The sequence below is a fragment of the Panthera pardus genome, unplaced genomic scaffold (assembly GCF_024362965.1).
Source record: "Panthera pardus isolate Hobbes unplaced genomic scaffold, ASM2436296v1 HiC_scaffold_1, whole genome shotgun sequence".
Lineage (NCBI taxonomy): Eukaryota > Metazoa > Chordata > Mammalia > Carnivora > Felidae > Panthera > Panthera pardus.
In genome coordinates, this window is record NW_026526654.1 from 15,872,831 (window position 1) to 15,893,120 (window position 20,290).

A 20,290-nucleotide genomic window follows, 5' to 3' on the forward strand; every position below is an offset into this window, starting at 1 on the left:
GCATTGACCAAAATCGCCATCAAAGAGAACCTAAATGAGCTTACAAATCAGACATTTTTACATCAGGAAAAGGATTTATATCAGGAAAAGGCATACGACAGCACATCAGCAGAGTTATAAGAAAAGCGGACAGACTCTTTGAGACACATGACATTTTCAGTTCATCCATCTAAAATATAAATCTATACTTTTAATTAAAATATGCCTCCCGAAACCTGTGCACACGGCTGTGCATGCTTACAAATATGCTGGGCTTGGCCTAGGGCATCATCTACATAGGAGTGTCGAGTCCTTGGCTCACTAATGAGAAACATGCAATCCTAGAAGGAAAAGTCAGAGAAATATCTATTGTGCCAGTAAAGCCTGACATTAATTTTACTGTGAAACGTAGTGTCCTGTTAGGAACATGAAGTTTGTAGCTTAGTAGATCAGAGGCAAAATATGCACACACCTACTAGGAGAGCATGTATTAGGAATTTTAACAATCCCATTTCGTACTTTCGGATCGGATGCCGGCCTAGGCCTGGATTGCTAGACACTAAGAAGTATTGTATTAACGCGTTGGGACATTAAGTCTTAGCGAAAACACTCAGAAGTCAGTACCTTTGACTTCGTTTTACAGATAAATGTTCACACAATGGACCTCATTTGTTTTACAGATAAATGTTCACACAATGGACCTCATTTGTTGACCTCCTTGTTTATATGACCATTTATACGCCAAGTACTTTCATCCTTACAAAATTCAGAGAGATTATTTTTCACATTAGCATCCTGGGTTGAATTGGGGCCTCTCCTTCATGTGTTGAAGTCTTAACCACCGCACTTCCAGATGTGACTCAATTCGGAAACAGGGTCGTCGCAGATGTAACTGGTTAAGATAAGGCAATCCGGAGGAGGGTATCCCGTTATCCAACATGATTGTTCTTCTAACAGGAAGGGGAAATCTGGATGCAAAAACACACAGAGGGAGAACACTATGTAAAGATGAAGGCAGAGATCCGGATGATGCATTTACAAGCAACGGACACCCAACATTGCCAAAAAGTCACCAGAAACAAGGAGCCACAGAGGAGAGGCATGGAACTGATTTGCTCTCGGAAGGAACTGACATCCTGATCTTGGACTTCTAGCTTCCAGAGCTGTGAGACGACAAATTTTTTTATTCCAAATCATCCACATATCGTAGTTGGTGATGGAAGCCAGAGGAAAACTAATACAACTGATACCATTTTATAATTGAGATGATGGACGTCCTTGAAGGTCACAATGCAAACCCACATATAAGAGTAGGACAGCCCAGGATGAGGTCCAGTGGCTTCAGCACTAATGCACAGTCCTCCTCCTTCACCTACCTTCCCTAGTGCTTTCTTTCTACTTAACTCCAATAATCAGACTTGTCCTGGGAATTGTCATTCATTCTTCCCAGACTTAGAACTGGGGCCATTGATTTGTTGGCAGAAGCTGGAGACAGGAATCTGAGTCAGTAGTGCTTTTCACAAGGAAATCTACTAAGAGTTACCATAAAACAAGTTATTAGCAAAATCGCTCTTACCCCACAGAAACCCAGAGCCTGGCTTCTGCCCCTACCCTGGCTCATGCCTGTCCCCACTGCACACCCTCTCCGAGTAATACAGATGCCTCTTTTCTACGCCATGCCCTGTGCCTGCTCTGCATGGCCTAGGAAGGTTTAACACTTAAGTCTTAAAAAGCTTCTACTGGTCAGTGCTTCCAAGAGACTGCGGACAGGACAGCTGATAGACAGTGAGCAACAATACGCTCATCCACTTCCACAGAAGCATTGGGAAGGATCATGAAAAGGGGTAACCCAGTTCCTCTGACAGTCCCTTATCCATATGTCAGTCTACAAACACCAGGGGAGAGGTAGCGAGCATCTCCTTCCCACTGGTGACTGGCCTTGATGATCACATGATTTTTGCTCATTCTGCCCAGCAAGTATAGGGAGCTTCTTATATCCAGCAATTCTAAGAGACCGGCTGCCATCACAGGAGTCAATTCCACTCTCTGCCCTTACTCAGCTTTCTTTTCCTTCCTTCTCTCTACAACCCCCCACTCCACCACCCGGCACTCCTATTATCTGTCTACCCCCCCTTCCCCTTCCCCCTCCCTCCGTGGCATCCCTGCCGGGTGAGCTGTTGTTGGAAAGCTGTCCCTACACCAGTGACCCTCATTTTGTCACTGGGCTTTGCTTTTTCCTTTCTTAACACAGACCTGGTTAACCATCTACTCCCAATCTTTTTTTTTTCTTTTCTTTTCTTTTCTTTTCTTTTCTTTTCTTTTCTTTTCTTTTCTTTTCTTTTCTTTTTGAGAAGGGTGCTATTCTTGGATCCTCTGCCATTCTGAGAACTGCAACGTTGTGATGCTCTCTTTCTCCTTTCCTTACGGTCACCACTAATGTATAGTATCCTAAAAATAAAGATACTGACATTTCGAATCTGCCTTCAGTGGCAAACAGATCTTTGAAGAAAACTATTGTTGCAGTTAGACATTTGCCTCCCTGACTTCACCCACTTGGAACGTGATCTGTGGTAAGCTGTAGAAATGGAAGCTGTCGAGGCACGCCCGAGTGGTGCAGTCAGTTAAGCATCTGACTATTTCAGTTAAAGTGATGATCTCGGAGTTCATGGGTTTGAGCCCCTCATCGGGCTCGCTCTCTCTCTCAAAATTAAACTTAAAAGAAATTTTTTTTTCTTTTTAAAGTATAAGCTGTAGAAGCTATAGCTCAGAGCAAGTTTACTGTGCCTGCAGGACAATCGAGTCACTGTACTAATAACGAGAGAGTCCCTTCCACGGGTGGAGAAAGGACACAGCCTTGAACGAAGGCGATCCAGGAGCCCACCCCCAGGGAAGGGGCACAGGGAAAACACCCTGCCTGAGGAGATGGGGTCCTGCACAGTGGCGGTGACACTGCCTTGTCACCCATATGTCACACGATCCCAATCACGGAGCTTCTCCCAGCTGTGGTGTTTGCATCTGAAAAATAAAAGAGCCTGGATTACACACGTCGCAAAGTCTCAACACGTCTGCAGAAAATCCATGTCAAAGTCTCAAAACCTGTTTCTTCCGCGGTTTTTCAAAATTCACCAAGAAATTACAGAATAAATAGGATACAGAGACAAAGAGGAAATAAGAAAGCCCCCCAAAGGTGCGAGAGAAACCTGAGTCACTTAGAAAGGTTAAATATTCCCACTTAGTGAAAGAAGGTAAAAAGTTACCCGGGAGGGTTCCGTCAGGAAAGCGTGGACAGGGCTTCTGTGCTCCTCAGGCAGGACTGAGGAAGCCACCAAACCACAGGAACCAGTTGGCTGGCCACATGGGAAAGGATTAGACTGCATTTCGTTATGAAAAAAAAAAAAAAAAAAAAGAAAAAAAAAGAAAAAAAGAAGAAGTTGGAAAGGAAAGAGGTTTCATAAATTGCGAAATTAAAAATTAGAGAAAAATTACCAAATAGATTGGATTTTGAATGTGGGAGTGATCACATGGCAAGGTGTTGGTCTGTAGGATTAATTTGATCACTATGGGTGGCTAACACAATCTCTCCTCTCCGCCCCCCTCTATCTCTTCCTCCCTCTCTTTCTCTCAGCAAGCCTGTCACCCCTCCCCAGGCTGTCTGCACCCTCAGAGTCCCCTGGTGACCATAGGGAACAACTAAGTTATGAACTTACTCTCTTACGAACTTCAGAAAGTTGTATTCTCAATTCTGGAGGTTGGAACTCATTACATTCTCAAAACCCAAAGACAACCAACCCCACAGATAGTTCGTTTCCTTATGAGAAATTAAAACTTAGAAAATTAGAGGGGCGCCTGGGTGGCGCAGTTGGTTAAGCGTCCGACTTCAGCCAGGTCACGATCTCGCGGTCCGTGAGTTCGAGCCCCGCGTCAGGCTCTGGGCTGATGGCTCGGAGCCTGGAGCCTGTTTCCGATTCTGTGTCTCCCTCTCTCTCTGCCCCTCTCCCGTTCATGCTCTGTCTCTCTCTGTCCCAAAAATAAAAAAAAAAAAAAAAAAAAAAAAAAAAAACAACTTAGAAAATTAGAAAGTAGAAAATATAAATGTCTATAAATTAACATAAAAGGATGATAAAGCCATCAGGTGTTATAATCAATGTACTATTTTCATGAAAATAACTATGAATAAGGAGGAGGATGGAATTGCCCTCCATATTTGCAAATCTCTTTCATGTTCGGCTTCACTGAAGCTAGCTGTGGGCTCACATTTGTTTCACATTCAATCTGCGTTTTGATTGAATTATATGATGAAAATCCAGATTCAAACGACCTATCGTAGTTTAGTGGCCATTTCAAATCATTGGGGATATTTTTCTTTGATGTTAAAACATGGTGGGTTTTTTTTTTAAACGTTAGTTGCAACCAAAACCATAATAAATGCCTCATACGATGATACATTAAAATCCATTGATCTGTCTGTCACTTTGAATGAATCTTTTATCCATGCATGTTTTACTAATTACGCATTGGTCATTTGGAAGGTATTAGTGCCCTCAATTATTCACATCTTCCAAATGTTGACACATTTCATTATACAATTAAAAAAAAACCACACATTTGTTACTATCGCCACTGACTGAGCAGAAGAGTCTTTAAGTGCAGGGAATTTGTCAAACTCGTGACGGCGGAGACAAATTTTCCAAATTTTAATTTTTGCTTCTAAGTTCAAACTTTATCATCCTTCAACCATACTGCAAGTTATTTTTATTGAAGTAACAGGCTTATTTTGCTCATCTCCCAGAAAGCGTTTGCCAAATTACCCACGTATAAATAAGCGTAGTTTGTCTAGAAGTGGCTGAAGCCTGACACGCTCATTTAAATATTTGCTAATAAGTAAGCTTAATAGGCTAGCAAGTAAAAGACTCACGGGTGGGTTGATGGATTCAAATCCCCAAGGGTGAGCTTTCTTCTTTCCCAGAATGCTGCTCTGTCATTCTATTGGCCAAACTATCTCCCATTTTTATAGCTAGAACATGCTGAAGCTGTGGCTTCTGCTTTAAGCCAGAGCACAGCATGTGTATATTGGAGTCAGGTCTGGTGAATGAGTCAAGTACTTTCTTTGTCTTGAACTCAGCCCTGCATTTGGAGTTGCCAGGGTTGGTTGGCTGTGGGTTATGGGAAGAAATGGAAGGAAGGAAGGAAGGAAGGAAGGAAGGAAGGAAGGAAGGAAGGGAGGAAGGGAGGAGGAAGGGAGGGAGGAGGAAGGAAGGGAGGAAGGGAGGAAGGGAGAGGGGAAAGAACGAAGGAAAGAAGGAAAGTAGGAAGGAGGAAAGGGGAAGGAAAGAAGGTGGAAGTGCTACAGACTAGGTTGAATCTAGCAGACAGATTGGGAGGTGAGGCTTCAGATCTGGGGTCAGACTTTTTCACGTCATATCCTGGTTGCAACATTCACTTGATTGTCTAGGAGGAAAGACTCTTGCGTTTGTGTCTCACTTTCCTTGTTTCTTAATTGGGGTGAATAGTGGCACCTACCTCCTAAGATTATTGTCAGCATTAATTGAAATAGCACATCGAATTAGTTGAAATAGCAATATGCAGTGCTCAGTGAATTTTGGCTGGCTTTGTTAATAATGCCCGCGAAAGTGTTAGTGATCTTCGAGTTTTTCGATAAAAAAGATTGCTACCTGTCACCCTCCAACAAACGGGACATTGTTTCCCCTTAGTCTAACCACATGAGATCATCGCTATGTGTCTGGTCCTCATGTAGTTTCTTCATTGGTCAAGTGTGCTTCTATACGATAGAAACTCTCAGTACCCCAGGGGCCACTTACCTTGGGGAGCCAACTTTTCTTTGGATAAATATGTTTAGGCAAAGAGAGCATGCGACTTCAGTTCTTTGGGACACAGTGGATTTGTCCATGTTTTAGAAATGGCAAAACAGCATAGACAACTCTGAAGCAGGGAGTGTCTTGAAGAGAGAGAAAATGGCTGTGAGAACTTCAGTTAGGAGACCATTCTGTTAGGGCAGGGAAAGCTGATGAGAGCCTAAACCAAGTCAACGGTGGGACAGACGGAAAAAAAAGGGTGCATTCAGGAGACAATGGAGGACCAGGTTCATTTTATTGATTCTCATATTCCCCAAACACAGCTGACCACATCAGCCTCTAGTTCTTGAATCACAGGTTAAACATCGTATGTCAAGCGAAGGCCTATTTAACGTCACTTTACTCCCCGAAACCCTTCTCTATCCAGAAAAAAGAGTCTATCCCACACAGGATCTAACCTAAATCAAGCTACTCCTTTCCCTCTTATGAATAAATACACATGGCATCTCATGGTCATATTCATACAATATATAAAATAAAACGAACCCAATTTCTGCATTTGAATTTTTGGAGATACCTTGCCGACTTCTCAAAAGGAGTCAGCAGCTTGAATGTGCACTTCGGAGCCCTAAATAAGATATTTCTATTTTCTGTGGACAAGTGATAATTAAAGAATATATAACCTTGAAAGAAAATTAGTTGCCAGGATTTCTTCTCTCTCTTCCAAGATTAATACTTCAAAATGCTTAAGTACTTCCACAAAGAATATTGAAGCATAAAAGTTTGATATTTATTAAATGTTTTCATTTTCAGAGAGTGTATCAAACATGGTTTTGATCAGAAGGACATAGAAGCCGCTGCATTTATTATTCAGCAAAATCCAAGAACGGAAAGGAAAAAGCCGTGATGACCTTTGTGTCCTCAAGCTCAAGGTCTGTCCCCTAAAACTAGGTTTTGGAGACAATCGTTATATTTTATTTTTTGAAGGTAAATTACGAAGAATGTCATTTTTCTACTAATGTAGTAAATACTAAATCAGTAACAGGGAAAATAATCCCTGTCCCCTTTAAGAGCCATTTAAATCAACAGGGCAAACCCTGATCTTACTCGGAAAATTGAATGGCTTGTAATTGCTCTCTCCAACTTGTTGTCTCTGCTTTCTCACATCTATTTCTCAGAGTTTCTTAGACTAAAACCACGAAATGGAAAGAAAAGATGAAATTTGTAGACATGTGTAAGGCTATTCCTTGGCCTTGTCCAAATACTTTCCCAAAAAGTTGAACGTGTTTACTCTTTCCGGACAAAAAGCCCCACCTCACTGGTTTTTACAATATTTGTATTATGGGGTTTCTTTTAAAGTTATGATTAAGAACTATGATTTGTTTTAGTGGAAACGGAGATCTATTTTTTTAATATTTATTTATTTTGAGAGAGAGAGAGAGAATATGCACGTGTGCTACTGGGGGAGGAACAGAGGGAGAAGGAGAGAGAGAATCCCAAGTAGGCTCCAACACAAAGCCTTGGCTGTCAACGCAAAGCCCCATGTGGGACTCCATCTCAAGAACCATGAGATCATGACCTGAGCTGAAGTCAGGAGTCTGATGCTTAATGGACAGACCCACCCCAATGCCCCAAGACCTTTGACTTTTTAAAATAGTAAGTAATCAGAAAATAAATAGAGATGATAGATTTGTTCATCTTGTTCCTCTCCCGGAACAAGCCGTCCTTTTGGAAGCTTATGACTGTAGTATAAGCAGCTAGTTTACATAACAGCAGGAAGAGGTGATTTCAAACGTAGAAGCAATCACCACTGAAAGCAGAGAATTCATATGGGATTTCTGTTAGCATTTTATCTCAAGGCTGGTTGACTGATTAGCACAGGGTCTTAATGGCAGTCATATTTGTTTAATCCATATGCACCCTAGTTATATGGTTCTGATATTCTGCTACCTGCCCTCTCTCTAAACCTAGCCAGCAGCCAGCTCCAGGTTGCAGTAAATTCATCCAAAATTATATACAAATTTAATACTAAGCAAGATACTATTATAGCAAAAGTATTTTGAAAAAAGTATATATTTAAATTAGGTATAAGGGACAAAAGAAGGATTATTGAAATCATTCAACACCCCTAATAGTTAATAATGGGATATTGATTATGTAAATATATAATATATGTTGTTATAAACTATATGTATTATATATATTAGAATAATAGAAACGAATCTCCATGCTGATGAGATATCCTAAATATTCTCTCACCGCATTTGATTTATTATTCACTGAAATAATAAATGAAACGAAATATTTTACCAGCGTTATGGACATACATCTCTTTGAATCACTGATACAAAATTATGCTCTGAATAAAATCATATTATATTAACTCCTGTTTGAAGAAGAATACAAAACACATGCCCAAAGTGCTTTCACATATGGACTCTATGACTGACACATCATCAACTTACTGAATCTGAATGATAGTCTTAAGCTATAAAAATTCTAGAATGACATGACATTACTTTTAAGATAATTGCTCATTATTCCTCCAACTGAATATCTTATTGTTTAAATTTTAATAACTTTTTTTTTTTTTTGAGAGAGAGAGAGAGCATGAGCAGGGGAGGGGCAGAGGGAGAGGGAAAGAGAATCTTACTCAGGCTCCATGCTCAGTGTGAATCCCAGTGTAGGGCTTGGTCTCACAACTGGGAGATCATGACCTGAACCAAACTCAAGAGTTCGACTCTTAACAGACTGAGCCACCCAGGCACCTCAAATTTTAATAACGTTTAAAATGTAATGTGCATTGTTTGCTTTGGTTTCCAAAATCAAGACCAGTATTATGGGTAGTAAATGAAACGATTCTTTGTGTATAAAGGGATAATTTTCCTTCTTTACAAGAGTGTAATATTCTGTTACAGAATATTTTTATTGGTTCAAAGGCTTCTTCTAGAAAGAAAGATAGTTCTCTCTGTGCGTTCTTCTTATTTTTTTAAATAATGGAAATTTTAATGTTTGGATTATTTTTTCTTTTGGGATAATTGTGATTTATAGGAATATGACTCAAAATATGACTGAACTTGAGTATGGAGAGAAAAAGAGAGAGAGAAAGGGAGGTATTGGGAAGAGAGATGAGGTATATATATATATATATATATATATATATATATATATATATAATTATCGTGCAGTGCAGGAGAAAAAGATTGTGGGGATCAAAATGCAGTTATTTCATGCTAGTGATGTAGAAAATGGGGCTCAGAGAAATAAATATTGAAACAATATAGGATTCTGTTAAAGAACCCTAGGAAATTTTGGTCTAAGTGCCAAATATCATTTCTAATAAAACATAATCTTTATACTTGCTTTAGTATTATTTGATTTCAACACACTTTTATTAAATGCATCACCAAGAATGTATTGGTACTATAAAAAGTCAAATATTTTTCCAAAGTATATCTCAATAAAAATATTAGACATGCATTATAATTAGAAATTAGTCGCTAAAAACATGAGGACTATTTATCGTCAAGTATTCATTATCATGATGGTATTTTAGTATTAAAGTATAAACATAAGTACAACCCTACATAATTAACACTGTTCATTTACTTACCAAAATCCAGTGAAATACATGTATATTCCTTTGAGTGTCTCCCTTGATTGCTCTCTCAAAGCCTCTCTCAGTCTCTCTCTCTGAGTGTGTGTGTGTGTGTATGTGTGTGTGACTGCGAGTGTGTTTCTTTGTCTATCAGCCATTTTCCTTTAGACTAAAATGAACTTACATTTACTAATGGGACTAAACGTGGAAACCACAATTTCCAACTTAATTTCCAAACTATTTCCAAACCACCATTTCCAAATTAAAAAACCAAGTTTTTAAAATTAAGGTTTTATTTTAATTCCAGTACAGTTAACATACAGTGTTATTATAATAGTTTCAGGTGTGCTATATAGTGATTCAGTAATTCTGTACATTCATTTTTCGTTTTTCATTATTATAAGTATACTCTTCATCCCTTTCACCTATTTTGCCCATCCCCCCACCTCCCTTGATATGCTTCATTTTATTTTATTTTTTTAAATTTTTATTATTGTTTTAAGTTTATTTTTAGAGAGAGAGAGAGAGAGACAGCACCAGTGGGGGAGGGGCAGAGATACCCAGAGAGAAACAGAGAGAGAGAATTCCAAGCAGGCTCCTCACTGTCAGTTCAGAGCCTGACCCAGGGTTCAAACTCATAAAACATGAGATCATGACCTGAGCTGAAATCAAGAGTCAGATGCTTAACTGACTGAGCCACCCAGGCACCTTGATATTATTTATTTTAAATGAGTATCTTCAGTTAAAGTTATTATTATTTTTTCAACAAAAACATTTTTTTTGAAGCATACTTCAAAATACATGATTGTAAAAGATATACATATATATATGTATATAATATATGTGTGTATGTGTGTGTTTGTGTGTGTGTATAGGTGTATATATATATAGGTGTGTGTGTGTGTGTATATATATATATATATATATATATATATATATCTTTTAGATATATACATATATAAAACATTTCATCCAAGACAAATAGAATGCACCTTTTCTTCAAGTACACACAGAAGAATCTCCTGGTTAAACCGCATTAAAAAAGACATAACAAATATTACACCTTTAAGAAGACTGAAATTATACCAACAAAATATAGTTTCCAACCACAATGCTACAAAGCTAAAGATCAACAATAAATCAACGCTGGAAAATCTACAATGTAAGTATTATTTATTTAATATGCAAATCTTAAACAGCACACTACTGCCCAAGCAATGGGCCAAATATGAAAACAAACAGCAAATCAAAATATATCAAAGCAAAAGAAAAAGAAAACACAATATTTCAAAACCTATGGGGTGCAGCAAAAGCAGATGCTAGAGTGAAACTTATGCTAAAAATGCTTATATTAAAATAAAAAATTCAAATAAACAACACACCGCAAGGAATTAGAAAAAGAAGAAACTTAGCTGAAATTTAGTAGAGAAAGGAAATGACAGACAGTACTAAATAATATAGAGAGCAGAATAAATAAAAACAGCTTTGAAAGTAATACCCAGATTTTTAAAAAATAAATGAACAAGATTAAATCTGCAAACAGCCAAAAAAATAAACAAAATTGGCAATGCTGTAACTACATTTACTAAGCAAAAATTGGAGACAAGACTCAGAAACCAAAATTAGAAATAGAAAGCAATAGATAATCACAGAAATGCATAATGTGATAACAAACTACTATAAGCCATTATATACTAACAAATCAGATAACTTAGGGAAAAAAACCAGATAATTCCTAAAATGCACAAGTTACCATGTTTGGATCGTGAATCTTAAATGCAAGAAATAGGAAATCTTCTTAGATTAATAACAAGATAAAAGTTGAATTAGGAATCAAAATTCTCCCAGCACAGAAAGCCCGAGATCACATGGTTTCACTGGTCAATTCTACCAAACATTTAAAAAATATATCTTTACGACAATCTTTACCAACATCTTACAAATAATGGAATAAAGGGAACACATTGATACTAAAGCAGGATAAAAGCAGTACAGAAACAAAAGTCTAGTTTGTTCAATATTAAGTATTGCTACTCTGACTTTCTTTTGATATTCATCTGTGTGATAAATGTTGTTCTACTCTCTCACTTTCAATGTGTAGGTGACTTAAGGTCTAAAATGATTCTTATGTAGGCAGCATATAGATGAATCTTGGTGTTTGTTTGATTTTATCCATTCTGACACCCTGCATCTTTTGATTGGAGCATTAATCCATTTATGTTCAAAGTAATTCTTGAGAGTTATTTATATATTGCCATTTATTTTATTTATTTTGACATTGTTTCTGGAGATTTTCTCTGATCCTTTCTTGTATTTGTCACTTTTGGTCTCTCCTTTGCACTCAGAGTCCCCTTTAATATTTCTTGCAGGGCTCTTTTAGTGGTCATGAACTCCTTTAGTTTTGTGTGTGTGTGTGTGTGTGTGTGTGTGTGTGTGTGTGTGTGTCTGGAAGATCCTTTTATCTCCTTCTCTTCTGAATGATAGTGTGCTGGGTAGAGCTTTGTCGGCTGCAATTTTTTTCCCATTCAGCACTTTGAATATACCATGCCACCTGCTTCTGGCTTGCCAAGTTTTTGTTGAGAAATCTCCAGCTAGCCCTATGGGTTTTCCATTGTAAGTTAAGGACTTCTTTTGTCTTGCTGCTTTTAAGATTTTTCCTTTATCACTATATCTTGCAAATTTAGTTACAGTATGTTTTGGTACTGGCCTGCTTTTGTTGATTTTGATGTTTGTTTCCTTCCCCACATTAGGGAAGTTCTCAGGTATTATCTCTTGAAATAAATTTTCTGTGCGCCTTTCTCTCTCTTCTTTTGGGACTCCTGTATATGCATGTTACTATGTTTGATCGAGTAAGTGAGTTCCCTAAGTCTATTCGTGTGTTGCGTGATTCATCTTTCTTTTGTTCAACTTCATTATTTCCCATTACTTTGTCTTCTGGGTCATAATTCATTCCTATGCTTCTTCCAGCATGCTGTTCATCAAGTGTTTTTCAATCTTGTTTATTGCATTCTTCACCTCTGATAGATTTTTAAGTCCTTTATCTCTGTGGTATAGTTCTCCTTCCTGTCTTTCAATTTTTTCTTAAACCCAGTAAGTATCCTTGAGATTGTTGCCTTAAGTTCTCCATCAGGCATGTTACTTATATCTGTCTTGCTTAGATCTCTGGCCATGGTCTTATCTTATTCTTTGATATGGGATAAAGTCCTTTATCTTGGCATTTTGTCTAAGTCTCTGCCTTCTTCTTTGAGTTAGAAAATCCAGTTATGTTTCCTGTTCCTGAGTGAAATGGTTTTGTGGAGAGAGGTCATGTGGTGCCCAGGGCCTGGAGCTTCAAAGAGGCACTCTACTACTGTGTTTGGCTGCTCTTTCCTTCAAGCCAGTCATCTGCAGAAACTCTCCTTGCCTGCAGTGAGCAATGTTTGGCCCCTGGCCTGAATGTGGTGAGTTTTAGCTAGGTGTGCATTGGCCTGCTTGTGAAGTGAGACGTGACACCAACTTCATCAGAATCGAGGACCTGAAGAACTCTCTGGTTGACAGATATGGTGTGGGCAGGCATTTGTGCTGGTCTTCTAGAGGAGGGGCTTACCATGCTGGGACTGAGGCAAGCTTGATGGAAAAGGGCAGTCCTGCCAGAGCACAGGGTGGTGGTGCTTTAAGCAAGTTAGGCAGCTAATGTCCAAGCTGAACTGCTTCCCTCAGGTGGTTCTGTGTTTATGCTGAGGGGCAGGGGAGGGAAAGGTGCCAGCTAGCTTTTTTGTTCCTTGAGAGGCAGCTCTCTGAATGCTGCCTCTCAAAGAAGTGGTTTTAGCAAATAACCTCCCACTGTGTGCCCCAGGCATTTTTCAGATCACTGTTTCCATGCTGTCAGATCCAGGGTTGTTTCTGTGCCTTCTCTCCAGGAGCAGCTCAGTGCCCTCCTGGCTCTATTTCAGCCAAGCTTGCTGACCTTTAAAACTCCAGGCTTTAAGCCCTGCTGGTTGTAAGAACTGATGAATTTCAGTCTCTCTCATTTTCCAAGCCAATGGCTTTGGGACAACGTTCTTCGTGTGCGTTCCTCAGTGTGCTCCAATCTCCTTCTCCCTGACCATGGCTCCTGTGATCCATTTGTCCCCTAAACCACATCTCCATACTTCCTGCATTCTTCCATGTGACCTCTTCTCTCCCTTCAGTTGTGAAGTTTGTTGTTCTGTCGGCCTTCAGGTCAGTTTCTCAGAGTATTCACAATGACTTGATGGTTATCTAGCTGTGTTCTTGGGAAAAAACGAGCCTGGGGTCCTCCTACTCATCCATCATCTTTGATGCCTCTTCCCATCTCACTGAGGTTCATGAAGAAAAGTCTCAACATCATGTGATGTGTTTGCAACTTAGCTCCAAAGACAGGAATCTTGATCACTTCATTAACCAGAAGCAATATAACCAGGTCACATACTATTAGAAAAATATAACTACATAAAGTCAACATAAATTTAAACAGGAAAAAGGACAGGCACACCTCACTGTTGAGGGATGCCGATGCGGCTGACTATGGTGTAACAATCGCCTGCATGGATCATCTAGGAGAAGTAGAGCCCTGACACTGTCAGAGCCCAAGGCTCAATGACTGTCCGCATCTGAACACTGAGATGACAGATTGTTGTCAAGAGATTCTGGACCTCCAGCTGCTGGGCTGGAACATTGCAATGTTTTTAGTCTTATCATCTTTGTCGAGAACTAATCTTACTACATGTTATCAATACAGTTAGTGGGAATTAAACATATGAAAGTATTGATGGATCACAGGTCACAATAAGAATATGCAGTGAGTGTATATTTGATATATACACTGATACATACGTTGAACATACTGTTGATGTGCTTTGGTCAACGTATTGTGTACGGTGCTCGGGGGAATATCAGCAAGCACCATTTGGTGCCAGGACTCATGGGCAGAATGAGGACTGATCCAGGAGATGCTGGTTCCTTAGCTTCCTCTGGAAAGTCACGTTTTGGCTCCCAGTTTTTGGGTCAGCAGACACATCAGCTTCTGCTGCAGGAAGCAGCCTGTGTGGTGATTTGGCCGATGAACCTTCTTCCCCCTTGCTCCTCTCTCCCTGCCCCCCCTCCCCCCTTCTCCTGCCACTTAGACCCAGAGACCTGGGTGAAGAGAGTTCCATTTCCTGGCATTGGTCACATGACCTGTAGTTTTCTTGTAACCATGATACCATGAAAACTGTTTCTGGGTAACTTCAGTAAATGGGTTCTACTTGGTGTCTAGGGTACCATTGAGTTTGTCAGGAAGTTTCTTGGAAAGCTGTATGGCATATGCCTGTGGTCATCGGAGATAATTCAGGAATAAATAGGTATGGCTGTCTGTTCCCAATTACTGAATTCACACAATTAAACCTGCAATAAGAGTTTTAAATTAACTGTCTCCCATCCCTAGATTCTACTCAACTGTGTGGATGTGTCCATTGGATCTAGAGATTCCTCTCTTACTTGGCACTCTCATGGGAAGTAGCCTTCCTTATCTCTTGGCAAAGATTCTCAGTGGTTTTGCCTTTTTCTCCTCCTTACGGCTCAGAAGGACATCCACATTTATGCGAAGGACCCACATGATGGAACTGTTGGCAGCCTCGTTACCAGAGATGTCCCTGGCGTTTTAGGATTTCTGAGTGATCTGCCCACCTGGGAATGTTATGGCCTTGTGGCAAATATGTGTCCCCTCTCCCATCCTGTTAGCGTGCCTCCTACATAGCCAGCCTTATCATCAGCTTTAGTGCCCTATGGACCCTGTGAGCACCTGGGAAGTAGGTGACTCACCCTTTTGAGCCATCTGGTATTCAGAGTGACTCACCATCACACTCCAGTGGATGTTTGCTTCCATTATCTCCAAGGAAGTTGTGGCACAGAGACAGGCAATGTGACCACTTGATTATTGCCTTTAAAGAATTGTTTTTTCAACGTTTATTTATTTTTGAGACAGAGAGAGACAGAGCATGAACGGGGGAGGGTCAGAGAGAGGGAGACACAGAATCTGAAACAGGCTCCAGGCTCCGAGCTGTCAGCACAGAGCCTGACGAGGGGCTTGAACTCACGGACCGCGAGACCATGACCTGAGCTGAAGTCGGCCGCTTAACCGACTGAGCCACCCAGGCACCCGGATTATTGCCTTTAAAAAAATGTTTTATTTATTTATTTTGAGAGAGAGAGAAAGAGAGAGAATGCAAGTGGGAGAGGGGCAGTGAGAGAGAGGGAGAGAGAGAGAATTCCAAACGGGCCCTGCACTGACAGACGTGGGGATTGATCCTGCAAACCATGAGATTATGACCTGAGCAGAAATCAAGAGTCTGACACTTAACTGACTGAACCACCCAGGCGCCCCGATGATTGTCTATTCTGACAATTTACCCTCATCCTTAGGGGATGTCTCCAGGCATTGGGGTGACCCAGCCTAAACCGCGTGCTGTGGACTAGGACAGCACTATCCATTCCAGTTTGCATGCATGACTTTGGCAAGTATCGCTTAGCTCAGGAACTTGCGGGCAATGTTTAAGTAGGTGCATAGTTCCCATGTCCAGGCATCCCACAAATGATCTCCCGGGCTCTGCAAGCATAGGGTCTCAGAAAGAAACTTCTTTGCCTAAGAATGCAATTCTAAGTGGGGAACAGGTGTATTGGCTTCAAGTTTCTGTCTAGGGGAGTGCTAGGACATACCAGTTCCCCAGGATCTGAACCCTTGGTTGCTGAGGAATTGAACAGGACACAGGTCTGCTGAAGAGGGAGGTCCAGGACTCAACTTTGTAGGGACAGTCTAGAGATGCCTCCTGGGGTCATACACAGGAAAAGCCTGCTTTCCTGTCTACAATCTTTGAAGTAGGAAACAGTTTTTAAAGCATTTGTTAAAAATGTGCTCATCACCCCACCGCCAAAATTGACACCTAAGTGCTTCTAAAATTATACTTTTTACCCTTGGTCTTCTAAGGATAAAAGTCCTTACTTCTACCAGAGATCAGTTACTCCTCTTATGCTATATGCCCTACTCCATATTGCCTTCTCTTCGAATTTTCTTCACAATTATGCAATTTCTCTTCTACATCTCTAATTCTTTCCTCTCCATAAGAGTATCCTCACCTTCCCACAAACAAGACCCAATATCCCCAATCTTTAAAAAAAATGAAAAAAAAAAGTTCCTGGGTGTCTCCTTTGGTTGAGCGTCCAACTCTGGATTTCAGCTCAGGTCCTGATGTCATGGTTCATGGAACTGAGCCCCGCATCAGGCTCTGCACTGAAAGCATGGAGCCTGCTTGGGATTCTCTCTCTCTCTCTCTCTCTCTCTCTCTCTTTCTCTCTCTCTCTCTCTCTTCCTCTGTCCATTTGCTGCTCATACTCTCTCTTTCTCTCTCAAAATAAATAAATAAACATAAATAAATAAATAATGAAATAATGAAATAATGAAATAAAATAAAAAAACACCTTCACCTTATTTTCTTTTCCAATTCCCAATCCAATTCTGGACACCTTTTCTCAACAAAACCCCCTGAAATGTCTGCCTATTCACCCTTGCTGTTCCTTTTGTCATTAAAAACATACTCAGCCATGTCACTCACTGACCTTACTCCCATCCAGGTCTCCAGACATGTCCATGCTGCCAAATCCACTGGCCTCTGAGTTCTTCTTCAGCAATATCTCAGAAAAACTCATAAAAAAAAAAAACAACTTCCTTTCATCTCTTGGCCTCCAGAACACCACATTCTCTGCCTCTCATCATACCTCACATGGTTCTCTCTCTTTCTTCTTTGCTAATGCCTCTCAATGGTAACATTCCTCAAGGTTCTTTTGCGTCCTCTAAATGTGTTCTCCTGTTGGGTGTCTCCATTCAGACATAGTATATCCCCCAGAGGGTTAATGAATCAGGATGTTCCCAACCCGTGTTCATTGTTACTTGGCTAGTTTTACAAAATCCATTCACATAGTAATTTTGCTTAACAGATTCATTTCAAAGCCATGTTCAGAAGGCGAATAAGACAATGGTATGAGGCAGGGTCAGAGCATGTAGCACTTTAATTACAAATTGTAACCAACCCCAACTCTTCTCTTGGACAAGATGCTACATCTAAGTCAACATTTTCAAGCCGATGTCTAATATTTCCAAACACAAACTCTAGCATGGTACATTATCCAGTTGCTTAGCTGGTGATACAAATATCTCACCCGAATCTCAGTTTTAACCAGGTAGAAACAACTCTAAATCCTCTCACTTCTGAAATAATTTCCTCCCTCCGATTCCCTATTTCCATGAGTAGAACGGGTTGCTCAAGTTAAAAATCAAGACTTTTTTGCATTGCATCTACTTTTTTTTTGTTTACTGCCTGAAGTTATACATTCCCAGGTCGGGGATGCTGCATGAGAAGTGAAGTGCAGGTTATGTAACACACATCCTATCCCACTGTTCGCATTTTTACTATTACAACCTCATCCAGGCACCTCTGGATCTTGCCTGGTCTATCACTATAGCCCCGTTCACTGGCTTCTGCTTGGCTCTTACCCCTTCTGTGTGCTCTCAGCCTAGCAGTCAAGTGAACTTGGAAAACCACACATTGTGTGTCATGACGTTCCCATGCTTGAAACTGTTAGCTCGCTTATCATCAGTTTAAAAAAAACAACAACAACATTAAATTCCTTCCACTTGCTTTGAAGTGCTACACGTTCTGACCCTGTCTCCTACAATTCCCTTCTTCGCCTTCTGAACATGACAGCGAAATTAATCTCTTCAGGAAAATTACTGTATCACTGGATTTTCTAAAGCTAACCAAGTACCAATGAGCATGGATTTGGGGCAGCCTGACTCATTAATCTTCTGGGGGGGGATATCCGATCACTGGCTGTAGAGACCATCGTGTCTTCCTTTGTCTCTCAGCTGAGAAGACTAAGTAAAATAGGCACAGTTCCACCACCCGCCCCTCACCCTGCCCCTTATATGAGGCACCTTTGGATGTTAGTACGACCTTTCGAAATTAATGGTTTATCCTCCTTCACTGAAGTACATAATATCTTCAGGCAGAGCTGCCTATCAGAAACTGCCCGGGAAAGAAGACTTCCACCTCTGTTCTACCTTCATCTAGTAACAGACTCAGCCAGACCCTTGAGAACGTGGACAGGAAACTAAATTCTACTTTGGAAACGTTACTGCTGGTAAGTGGCCATCCTTTCAACCAGCTGCAGATTCATGTGACGTCAAAGGATATAAGATGTTAATGGCTGTTTCTGAACATTTTCTAATATGTCCGGCACGACTCTAAGCACTTTCTGCCCAGTCCTTGGGAATCCACCGAAAGCCAGCCACTCAGTGCTTGACTTGTAACGTTCTGGCAACATCAGCTATTCTTGTGAAAAAAAAATGCCTTGTCAACCTTGGGAGGTAAGCCCTTTATCTCTTATGTTTCGCAGAAAGGAAATGGAGACTTAAAGGCTAGGGAAATTTATTTTTGCTCGTAAGTTCGATAATTAGCAGATAGTACTTCTTAAAATAAGGCAAACTGACTCCAGAGTTCTAGCTGTGGTCATATGAGGATGGCCTTAACTAAAACTCTCAGTAAGAGCACCTGACTAGCCCAGTTGTTTGAATGTTTGACTCTTAATTTCAGCTCAGGTCATGATCTCAGGGTCATATGATCAAGCCCCGAGTAGGGTTTATGTAGAGCATGCATGGGGCCTACTTTAGATCCCCTCTCTCTCTCCCTCTGCTCCTCTCCTTGGCTCGAACACTCTCTCTCTTTCTCTAAAATTGAAAACAAAACAAGGGGCTCCTGAGTGGCTTAGTTGGCTAAGTTTCTCACTCTTGATTCAGTTCAGGTCATGATCTCACGGTTCGTGAGATCCAGCCCTACATCAGGCTCCATGCTGACAGCACAGAGCTTGCTTGGGATTCTGTCTGTCTCTCCCCCCGCCCCCCCCCTCTGGGCCTCACCTGCATTCTCTCTCTCTCTCTCTCTCTCTCAAAATAAATCAACCAACCAGCCAACAAACAAAACAACCCTCCCTGTCTTTTCACAGTGCAAAGATGATTACCTAATGCATTTGCCACCTTTTATCTCCTGTGTTTGTGAGATTACCCACCTACAACACCCCCCGCCCCCCTACTCCCGCCTTATCAACACTGAAGCTCAGAGATGCTGATGTCCTCAAACTCAGTCTTTGTTAGAAAAGCAGGGTCTGATGCCTAGTTGTTCAGTAAGTATTTACTAGACGAACTAATGGAAACGCTGACACGTGGCACGCATTATCACTGAAAACCAAAGAAGAACGAGCTGTGTTAGCGCCTACACAGTACCTTCCCTGAAAACAGAGACAAGGGCATGCTTTTCATTGCAAATAGTTCCTGTAATAATCCTCAGGCTAACTTATATAACACGCATGTGTCAGAATGTATTCTAAGTGGTCATCTATTAACACATTACATTCTCTAAATAATCCTCTAGGGATAGCATTTGTTATTATCCTCATTTTGCAACTGCACAAGGGGGGGGGGCAGAGGCTCACGTAGCAACTCGTCTAAAGCCATGAGAGTCCACAGGAGAGGCGAGTGTCAAACCCAGACATCCAGGCTCCACATCTCTGTCTCCCCGAGCTGGCGGGGCTGCCCCTGTGGAGCTGGACATCTCCTGGAAATGTAGGGAAATCCTAGTCCCCCAATTGAGGTGAGAACGGAAATCTAGCTATTATATTATATTATATTTTATTATATTATATTATATTATAATTTCTAGCATAATCTAGAAATTATGGTAGGGAATGTCATAAGAAATTTTACAGAGTTCTTAAAACAGAGAAAGAGGCACTCACCTCCCTGAATCTCATAGTGAGCACAGTGGATTTCCCACCTGGCAAGAGTTAAGTCTCTGTGAACTTGCAAGGGGTTACA